This window comes from Schistocerca cancellata, chromosome 10 (genome assembly GCF_023864275.1).
Source record: "Schistocerca cancellata isolate TAMUIC-IGC-003103 chromosome 10, iqSchCanc2.1, whole genome shotgun sequence".
NCBI lineage: Eukaryota > Metazoa > Arthropoda > Insecta > Orthoptera > Acrididae > Schistocerca > Schistocerca cancellata.
In genome coordinates this window covers 174,016,836-174,028,483 of record NC_064635.1, presented here as the reverse complement: position 1 = coordinate 174,028,483, position 11,648 = coordinate 174,016,836, and positions in this window count along the sequence as shown.

The window sequence follows — 11,648 nt, the reverse complement described above, 5'->3', positions numbered from 1 at the left end:
TGCACGTTTTATGCGATTTACAGGGAGTGCGAGGAAGAACGGTCGTTATTCATAGGGTGTTCCAAGATAAATGGTCAATATTCAGACGTATAATAGGAACCGTTATTGAAGGTACAAAAACCTTGAAAACATGAGCTCTAAAAGATCAATGAGCACTTGTTCATCCTCGCTACTGTGAAACACATCTCTTCTATGTACTAAACGAGGGCCCATAGGTTTTAAGGTATGCATTTTAGAGCCCGAATGATGAATATATATAAAAAATATGTTGAAAAGAATGTATGATGGAACTAAAAGGTTAAAAACGCTTTTCGAGTATTATATGGTAAATTAGCACTGTTCATCTTTTCCACTATCTACATCTACATCTACATCTACATCCACATCCATACTCCGCAAGCCACCTAACGGTGTTTGGTGGAGGGTACCTTGAGTACCTCTATCGGTTCTCCCTTCTATTCCGGTCTCGTATTGATCGTGGAAATTGGCTCAATTGGCTCTGAGCACTATGGGACTCAACTGCTGAGGTCATTAGTCCCCTAGAACTTAGAACTAGTTAAACCTAACTAACCTAAGGACATCACAAACATCCATGCCCGAGGCAGGATTCGAACCTGCGACCGTAGCGATCTTGCGGTTCCAGACTGCAGCGCCTTTAACCGCACGGCCACTTCGGCCGGCGATCGTGGAAAGATGGATTGTCGGTATGCCTCTGTGTGGGCTCTAATCTCTCTGATTTCATTCTCATGGTCTCTTCGCGAGATATACATAGGAGGGAGCAATATACTACTCGACTCCTCGGTGAAGGATGTTCTCGAAACTTCAACAATTGTCCGTACCGAGCTACTGAGCATCTCTCCTGCAGAGTCTTCCACTGGAGTTTATCTATCATCTCCGTAACGCTTTCGCGACTACTAAATGATCCTGTAACGAATCGCGCTGCTCTCCGTTGGAGCTTCTCTATTTCTTCTATCAACCCTATCTGGTACGGATCCCACACTGCTGATCAGTATTCAAGCAGTGGGCGAACAAGTGTACTCTAACCTACTTCCTATGTTTTCGGATTGCACTTCCTTAGGATTCTTCCAATGAATCTGTCTGGCATCTGCTTTACCGACGATCCATATGATCATTCCATTTTAAATCACTCCTAATGCGTACTCCCAGATAATTTATGGAATTAACTGCTTCCAGTTGCTGACATACTATATTGTAGCTAAACGATAAGGGATCTTTCTTTCTACGTGTTCGCAGCACATTACACTTGTCTACATTGAGATTCAATTGCCATTCCCTGCACCATGCGTCAATTCGCTGCAGATCCTCCAGCATTTCAGTACAATTTTCCATTGTTACAACCTCTCCATATACCACAGCATTACTCTCTTTCTTATTCTGAAGGTGGCAGGGGTAAAATACAGGGAGCGAAATGCTATTTAGAATTTGTACAGAAACCAGATGGCAGTTATAAGAGTCGAGGAACATGAAAGGGAAGCAGTGGTTGGAAAGGGAGTGAGACAGGGTTGTAGCCTCTCCCCGATGCTATTCAATCTGTATATTGAGCAAGCAGTAAAGGAAACAAAAGAAAAGTTCGGAGTAGGTATTAAAATCCATGGAGAAGAAATAAAAATTTTGAGGTTCGCCGATGACACTGTAATTCTGTCAGAGACAGTAAAGGACTTGAAAGAGCACTTGAACGGAATGGGCAGTGTCTTGAAAGGAGGATATAAGAATGACATCAACAAAAGAAAAACAAGGATAATGGAATATAGTCGAATTACGTCGGGTGATGCTGAGGGAATTAGATGAGGCACGTGAAGTAGTAAAGGAGTTTTGCTATTTGGGGAGCAAAATAACTGATGATGGTCGAAGTAGAGAGGATATGAAATGTAGAATGGCAATGGCAAGGAAAGCGTTTCTGAAGAAGAGAAATTTGTTAACATCGAGTATAGATTTAAAATGTCAGGAAGTCATTTCTGAAATTATTTGTATGGAGTGTAGCCATGTATGGAAGTGAAACGTGGACGATAAATAGTTTAGACAAGAAGCGAATAGAAGCTTTCGAAATGTGATGCTACAGAAGAATGCTGAAGGAGTAGATGGGTAGATCACATAACTAATGAGGAGGTATTGAATAGAATTGGGGAGAAGAGGAGTTTGTGGCAGAACTCGACTAGAAGAAGGGATCGGTTGGCAGGACATGTTCTGCGGAATCAAGAGATCACCAATTTAGTATTGCAGGGCAGCGTGGAGGCTAAAAATCGTAGAGGGAGACCAAGAGATGAATACACTAAGCAGATTCAGAAGGATGTAGGTTGCAGTAGGTACTGGGAGATGAAGAAGCTTGCACAGGATAGAGTAGCAAGGAGAGCTGTATCAAACCAGTCTCAGGACTGAAGATCACAACAACAACAACATCCGCAAAGAGCCTCAGTGAAGTTCCGATATTATCCACAAGGTCACACATATTTTCTGCGTTTGACTTAGTAAATTCGTAACTTAACATCAAGGCTCATACACGAATATGCATTTCATCCCATTGAAGAGAAAAATTGTGACCGAAGGCGTTTTTTAATTCGTACTTCCAGTGTAGTTAAAGATTTAATTTTTGTTGCCTCTGTAAAATGTTGGATAGGCAACTTGCAATTGGTATGGAGCACCACGAGCCGGCTTAGCAGTTTAATGATAAACACTGTGTAGCTGAAGGATCACTTTTTCTAAGCCCCGTATTTGCCTCACACATCACACATTCGTGGCTCGAAGGTGCCTGCGTCATTGCTGTGGCGCCCTGCTAAGTCACCCTCGAGCTCGGCAAAGTGTTGTCACATGCCGGATTCCCACACATTGCACTGTCGAAAACGACAGTTCGCAGTGCGGCCAACAGCGGTGGGCGACACTGATAGTAAACTTTGACTCTGTTGCCATGCCCTGGACGATTCGACCCTTCTCTAAGGACATCGTGGGCCTACGACCTCACTGAACGTCATCACTCTCCCTTGGAGTACAGAGCGACTGCAGCTTTTGTTCTTGTGTAGAGTGTGGAAACACTAGGCACTGTTCAAACACATTCAACGAAATTCGAACGTGATCGGCAGGAGCAAAGTGTGTTCATGCTCTTACTTCCCTTCTACTTCGCATTGTCCAGCAGTGCAATCAACGCGGAGTGGAGTACATTTACACATCCGTGAGTAAATTGGCAAATGATCCTCTATGGTCTCTCAGTTTAGCAACACCCCATGTGCCCCGCACAGACCTTTGTTGTGCACATTAAAAGCGTATCTGTACAAATACTGACCATTCACTGATACCTAAGCGCCAGCGGTATAGGCAATCCTTTCGACACACAGCATGTGGTCAGCAGCAACACCGACTCAAAGGAAGGCCTCGACGCTTGTTCGTGACGTCACGTCAGCTAGGCACGGCGAACGCCAGGTCTGTTGCAGGCATACTCATAATGGTGGTGTCTCCCTCTCTGACACAGGAAAATGTGAAACTATTGGCGGTAGTCCACCAACACACATTGTTCTGAGAGATTTCTGAAATCAATTAATCGTGCAATTCACTACACTTCTTAACAAATAGTGTACTGCTGAACTTAAATTTCCACCTGATTTAAAGATTGACATACAAAAACAACTTCATGGTCCAGCAGCAACAGAATTCGTGTTTCTTTACCTTATTTGTAAATCTGAGGAAGTTACATTTGTACTGGGTTGTTTTTACAAGGAACTGTGGACATATTGGTGCTCTTCTTTAGGTATCTTGGTTGACTATGGGGCGAGGAGCACTGAATGTTAATGAAATATCTTGCGATTGTACACATTGGGGGAAGGGGCGAGGGACAGAACAAGAGGCAAAAGAGAAATACTTGTTTTATCAAATAAAATTTTTTTATCTTATAAAGTTTCTCCTTTCAGTTGCAAGAGGGGAATATCTATCTTTTCTAATGTGCATGTTTAAAAAAGTTTAAGCTCAGCAGTATTTTCGATGCATGAAGCTATTTTGTTTCCTGTTTAGAATTCCTTTCGTTGAAAACGACTGTATAATGACTGGCAACAGTTGGAAATTTACACATGTAAATTAGTTCACATTTTCAGTGACGATGTCAAACGAAAATGAATTAATAAATAAAAGAAACGAGTTAATTGTAAGGGGGTTGGGGTAAGTTTCGATAGCAAAATGGATCAAGTAAATATGGTTACTTGAATGTAAAATTTCCGATACTTGCAATGGGGCAAAGCATCTTCTCATATTGATCTACGTTTGTTTCGACAGGATTCAGTAATACAGAACTATGATCTTGATTTGTAGCTTTACGATAGTAAGAATATCTTTCATCTAAATAAAACTGTAAACGATACCAAACATTTTGTCCAAAAATAAGAGATTTATAGTGATAAGCACGCCCAGGCGTTTCTGCATGCAACAGAGCTGGAGTTCGCGGTGCCTAGCCGACGTGACGTCACGAACAAGCGCCGAGGCCTTCCTTTGACTCGGTGTTGCCATCAGACGCTAGTACAGAGGCGTAGCGCAACTCACGTGTTTTGATGGGGAAAAATTATTCTGCAGACGGCTCTCGCACAGTGCAGTGTGTTGCTTTCGTGTATTACCGTCATTGCTGTTAGATGTGCCAGGGAATTTGTGATTATCGACAAGTTCCTTACACTCTGGCTCATCTCAGCACAGAAGATTTGGAATACTTGTTCTGTATTACAAAAATATGGTATGGAGACAGCTGTCTTCCGATGAGGTTATGCAAGACATTGTTCTGTTTTGAGATGGCGTGTCACAGTGTTATAATGTGGACATGTTAGGTGTGTCACTATAGTTTCCAGGGTGCTAAAACTACATCGGGACATGGACCTCACCACACGATATCCTGGTCATGGCGCTTACCATTACACTTTCTTACAGGGGGACCACGTTATTGCATGGCAGGCATTCTGCGACCGACGGGCAACAGCATTAACTCTAGCCATGGCTCTGAGCACTATACGACTTAACTTCTGAGGTCATCAGTCGCCTAAAACTTAGAACTAATTAAACCTAACTAACCTAAGGACATCACACACAAGCCGGCCGAAGTGGCCGTGCGGTTAAAGGCGCTGCAGTCTGGAACCGCAAGACCGCTACGGTCGCAGGTTCGAATCCTGCCTCGGGCATGGATGTTTGTGATGTCCTTAGGTTAGTTAGGTTTAACTAGTTCTAAGTTCTAGGGGACTAATGACCTCAGCAGTTGAGTCCCATAGTGCTCAGAGCCATTTGAACCATTTTTGAACATCACACACATCCATGCCCGAGGCAGGATTCGAACCTGCGACCGTAGCAGTCGCTCGGCTCCAGACTGTAGCGCCTAGAACCGCACGGCCACTCCGGCCGGCCAGATTAACTCTAGCCGATCGCAATGCTGCCGGCAAAATCGTTCGGTGACGAATGCGGGGATAGCATATTCGTCCACACATGTCAATGAAGGTACCCACCTTAGCATGTGCATCATGTGTTTCCATGTCGAACGTTTGCAGACAGCACGTTCAGTGGAGTGTGGAGCATTAGTGTCGCAGTGGCCGAGCGGTTCTAGGAGCTTCAATCGGGAACCGCGCGACAGCTACGGTCGCAGGTTCGAATCCTGCCTCGGGCATGGATGTGTGTGATGTCCTTATGTTAGTTAGGTTTAAGTAGTTCTAAGTTCTAAGGGACTGATGGTCTCAGATGTTAAATCCCATACCGCTCAGAGCCATTTGAACCATTAGTGTCGACTGCTCTTCATGAATGAGTCGGACTTCTCCACAGAGGGTCTCGATGGCAGGACCAGTGTTTGGGCTCACTATGAGGATGACACGAATCGTCCAGACGTCGTTTTCCTGCAGCCTGCAGATCATTCATGGTTTGGGGAAGCATCAGACTCCAGCACTGAACGTGCAGCACCACTGGAGTAAGATAACGGAGCTATCTACATCTAAATTTATACTCCGAAAGCCACCCAACGGTGTGTGGCGGAGGGCACTTTACGTGCCACAGTCATTACCTCCCTGTCCTGTTCCAGTCGCGTATGGTTCGCGGGAAGAACGACTGCCGGAAAGCCTCCGTGCGCGCTCGATTCTCTCTAATTTTACATTCGTGATCTCCTCGGGAGGTATAAGTAGGGGGAAGCAATATATTCGATACCTCATCCAGAAACGTACCCTCTGGAAACCTGGACATCAATCTACACCGCGATGCAGAGCACCTCTCTTGCAGAGTCTGCCACTTGAGTTTGCTAAACATCTCCGTAACACTATCACGCTTACCAAATAACCCTGTGACGAAACGCGCCGCTCTTCTTTGGATCTTCTCTCTGTCTACCCGACCTGATACGGATCCCACACTGATGAGCAATTCTCAAGTATAGGTCGAACGAGTGTCTTGTAAGCCACCTCCTTTGTTGATGGAGTACATTTTCTAAGGACTCTCCCAATGAATCTCAATCTGGTACCCGCCTTACCAACAATTAATTTTATATGATCATTCCACTTCAAATCATTCCGCACGCACACTCCCAGATATTTTACAGAAGTAACTGCTACCAGTGTTTCAAAGTGGTTCAAATGGCTCTGAGCACTATGGGACTTAACTTCTAAGGTCATCAGTCCCCTAGAACTTAGAACTACTTAAACCTAACTAACCTAAGGACATCACACACATCCATTCCCGAGGCAGGATTCGAACCTGCGACCATAGCGAACGCGCGGTTCCAGACTGTAGCGCCTTTAACCGCTTGGCCACCACGGCCGGCGCTACCAGTGTTTGTTCTGCTATCATATACTCGTACAATAGAGGATCCTTCTTTCTACGTATTCGCAATACATTACATTTGTCTATGTTAAGGGTCAGTTGCCACTCCCTGCACCAAGTGCCTATCCGCTGCAGATCTTCCTACATTTCGCTGCAATTTTCTAATGCTGCAACTTCTCTGTATATTACAGCATCATCCGCGAAAAGCCGCATGGAACTTCCGACACTATCTACTAGGTCATTTATATACATATTGTGAAAAGCAAAGGTCCCATAACACTCCCCTGTGGCACGCCAGAGGTTACTTTAACGTCTGTAGACGTCACTCCATTGAGAACAACAGGCTGTGTTCTGTTTGCTAAAAACTCTTCAATCCAGCCACACAGCTGGTTGATATGCCGTAGGCTCTTACTTTGTTTATGAGGCGACAGTGCGGAACTGTATCGAACGCCTTCCGGAGGTCAAGGAAAATAGCGTCCACCTGGGAGCCTGTATCTAATATTTTCTGGGTCTCATGAACAAATAAAGCGAGTTGGGTCTCACACGATCGCTGTTTCCGGAATCCTTGTTGATTCCTACAGAGTAGATTCTGGGTTTCCAGAAACCACATGATACGCGAGCAAAAAAGATGTTCTAAAATTCTACAACAGATGTCAGAGATATAGGTCTATAGTTTTGCGCATCTGCTCGACGACCCTTCTTGACGACTGAGACTACCTGTGCTCTTTTCCAATCATTTGGAACCTTCCGTTCCTCTAGAGACTTGCGGTACACGGCTGTTATACATGGTTACGAAGGCTCCAGGTTCTGAATCGCGACTGGTGCGGGATAACGCTCGGCCGCACACCGCTTGGGTCGTAAAATGTCGTCTGATCGTAGTGCGCATCACGGGATGGAGTTTCCTACCAACATCCCGTACTTTAATCCATTTGAAAATGTGTGGAATCACCTAGACCGAGGGCTAAGCTACACGCATCCCCAGTGAGGGTCAGTTGCGGAACTGGCCGATGCCTTACAAAATAACTGGACCAGCGTTCCCCAGGATTACATCAATTCCGTGATCCGCAGCTGTCGTAGTCGATGCCAGGCTCTTATTACTGCTACATGTGGTGTCGCCTCCTACTCTATATTCATTGTAATCAATAAAGATATCATTGAAAACAAAATGTATACACCTACCTTTCTTTGTTCCGAAAATGATTGCCCATCAAAGGAAAACACCTGAGTTACACTACACCTATGCTTTATTGTTTGCTGGTCACAAGCGAACGACACTAAAGCACCAAATAAACTGCTGCAGGCATGCGTATTCAAATAAGGAGACATGTAAACAGGCAAAATACGACGCTGCGGTCGGCAACGCCTGTATAAGAGAACAAGTGTCTGGCGCAGTTGGTAGATCAGTTACTGCTGCTAAATGGCAGATTACCAAGATTTACGTCAGTTTGAAGGTGGTGTTATAGTCGGCACACGAGCGATGGGGCACATCATCTCCGACGTAACGATGACTTTCCCCTGCGACTATTTCACGAGTGCACCGCGAATATCAGGAATCCGGTAAAACATCAAATCTTCCACATCGCTGGGGCCGTAAAAAGATGCTGCAAGAACCGGACTTACGACAACTGAAGAGAATCGTTCAACGTGACATAAGTGCAGCCCTTCCACAAATTGCTGCAAATTTCAATACTGGCCCGTCAACAAGTGTGAGCGTCCGAACCACTGAACGTCATGGATACGGCCTTTCAGAGCCGAACACCCACTCGTGTACCCTTGATGACTGCACGACACACAGCTTTAAGCCTCGCATATACCTGTCAATACCGAAACTGCACTGCTGGAAACATGTCGCCTGGTCGGACGTGTCTCGTTTCAGATTGTATCGGGTCGATGGACGTGTACGGGTATAGAGACAACCTCATGAATCCATGGACACCGCATGTCAGCAGGGGCTTGTTCAAGCTGGTGGAGGCTCTGCAGTGGTGTGTGCCGTGAGCAGTGGAGTGATCTCGGACCCCTGATACGTCTAGATACGACTCTGACAGGTGAGATGTGCGTAAGCATCCTGTCTGGTCGCCTGCATCCATTCATGTCAATTGTGCATTCCGACGGACTTGAGCAATTCCAGCAGGACAATGCGACACTCCACACGCCATAGTTGCTACAGAGTAGCTCTAGGAGCACTGTTCTGAGTTTCAACATTTCCAATGGCCACCAGACTCCCCAGACATGAACATTATTGAGCATACCCAGGATGCCTTGGAATGTGCTGTTGAGAAGAGATCTTCACCCGTGGTACTGCTATGGATTTATGGACTGCCCTGCAGGATTCATGGTGTCAATTCCCTCCAGCACAACTTCAGACATTAGTCAAGTCCATGCCACGTTGTGCTGCGGCAATTCTTCGTGCTCGCGGGGGCAAATACTGGTGAACTCCATAATTTTAACAACCAGAAATTGTTTTGATATTAATGACACAGGGACTATTGTTTTTACTTACTGACCGAATTAGGTCTACACTATCTTTTAAATAGGAGTCACAGATTGTTTTCTTTTTCGCTTTGAAATTGGTAGATTCTAAAGATGTGTTGAAATTATTGTGTTTTAGCAAATAGCTGGTGACCTTCTACCTTTACTTCACATTTCGGTTTAAGTTGGGTGTGAGAAGCCTGCTTGGGAATGTCCTAGCATGGCCAGAAAATTCCCTGCACAGTCTTTTTCCGGAGCGTTGGGGTTATGAAAGGTCTCTGTTGGAGTCCTTTCATGTTAATTTTTTAAAACTGTTGTCATTTACGGCATACATTCCATTTCTAAATTTACTGTGTTGTTTCTGACTATCTGGGAGGAGACTGAGCAGTGGAACGTGTTACTTTTACACATAATCAAGAACGATCTGTCACACTACTACACTTTAAAACACAGTTTTTATGTAATTCATGTCGCACGGTCTCATATGGAACCTACATCCGCTTTCGTTTATATACTGTATATGATAAGATACTGTCATCCCCCTTCCCTTCTGTGTGAGAGGATGAATGAGCAAATGTATTTGTAGTTGCATGCTTGAGGGTAGCAGACAAGCCTGTCTGCTAGAGAACAGAAGCACCAGCGTCAGAACAGGTAGCTACGCTTTCTAAAAGCAGAGAGGTTTCTATCCTTAGTATGGTCCTGTCCATCCCTTGTCATGTTGGTATAGGAAGCTGCCCCTCTGGCCACTTCCGTTTGTATTTGTGAGCCACCCTCAGGAAGGGACCAAGCAGTCGGTCCGTGGCGAGCGTCTGAAGTGGTAAGATCTCCGGCTAAGCGCATGTCTGCTAAGTCCGTAGGACAATCGATTTCTTAAGTTCAGCCTAATTAAAAATTTAGTCACCTTTATTTCAGGTTTAGATCTAAAATATCTAATGTTATCTTAAATTGCAACGCAGTGTAATTCGCGTGTGAAGTTCAGAATATCTTCCGGTAGTTGCTTTGTCACTACTTTGTGAGTAAAGTGGAACCACGTGTTGATCAGTAACTCTAACTAAGATCATAAATCTTAAATGCGAATGTGCGTGAGATTATAACGTCTCGTCTTGACAATATTTTTCAATATAGCAAATTTTCTTTATGTTCAACCCACGTGGGGTGTACTTTGTGAGACAAGTACCACGTGCTTATACAATTGTTTGACCCATCAGGTTAATAGTAAGACGATAGTAACCAGTTCAAGTTTTTTCTTTTGTAATTTGTGTTTCGATGTAATTTATTTTAATTATCAAAATTATTGTCGAGTTACACTCTTTGTATAAACCAAGTTGACCACGTGAAGCATGTAGTGTAATCATCAAAGTAGCCCTCAGCTATTCTTTTCGGGAAGATTTCACAGAGTGTTAGTATGAATTTAGTATACCAGTGTGTGGTAATTTCATGATGGACAGGATTGCGCTACGAACGTAACTTCTTTGGGTGAAAATTGAATCGGTTGGTTGTGGTTAATTTCCTCTTGCATATGTTTCAACGTTCTTCGTGTGTTATTTTATGAATGCAGTGTTGTATGCAGTCTCCCAACTTGGCTCCATATTTGATGTGTTCTGTAAGATTACAATCTCACATTTTCACAATCCTAAATAAGGCACCACTTTAGTTATGAATCAAGTTAAATATGCTGAAATTTCAATGATCAATGTTAAAATAAATGTCCAAATATAAACTGATTTATTTCTTTTTATTTAAATTGTCTTTTCACATATATATCACCAGTTATCGTAAGATGACTACTAAAAGATTATAATTAATGGTAGTCGGGTTGGGAATTTGGTAAGCTAGACTGGATACCTGTTGAAGCAGTTGCTCAGTAATGCAAGGTTAACTTGCCCAGATAGCTCACAGCGTTTTACCCGCTTTTGTTGTCTTGAATATGAGCACCGCTTTCAGAACAAATTAATGCATCAACATTACAAGGTGTACCAGTTTCTTTGGTTCTTCAGTGTATAATGCATGTCGAAAGGGTTGCATATACTGTCGGCACTTAGGCATCACTGAATAGATTGTGTAGCCGGCCGATGTGGCCGTGCGGTTAAAGGCGCTGCAGTTATTTTGCTCCCCAAATAGCAAATTCTCCTTCACTACTTTAAATGTCTCATTTCCTAACCTATTTCCCTCAGCATCACCCGACTTAATTCGATTACATTCCATTATCCTCGTTTTGCTTTTGTTGATGTTCATCTTATATCCTCCTTTCAAGACACGGTCCATTCCGTTCAACTGCTCTTCCAAGTCCTTTGCTGTCTCTGACAGAATTACAATGTCATCGGCGAACCTCAAAGTTTTTATTTCTTCTCCGTGGATTTTAATACCTACTCCGAATTTTTCTTTTGTTTCCTTCACTGCTTGTTCAA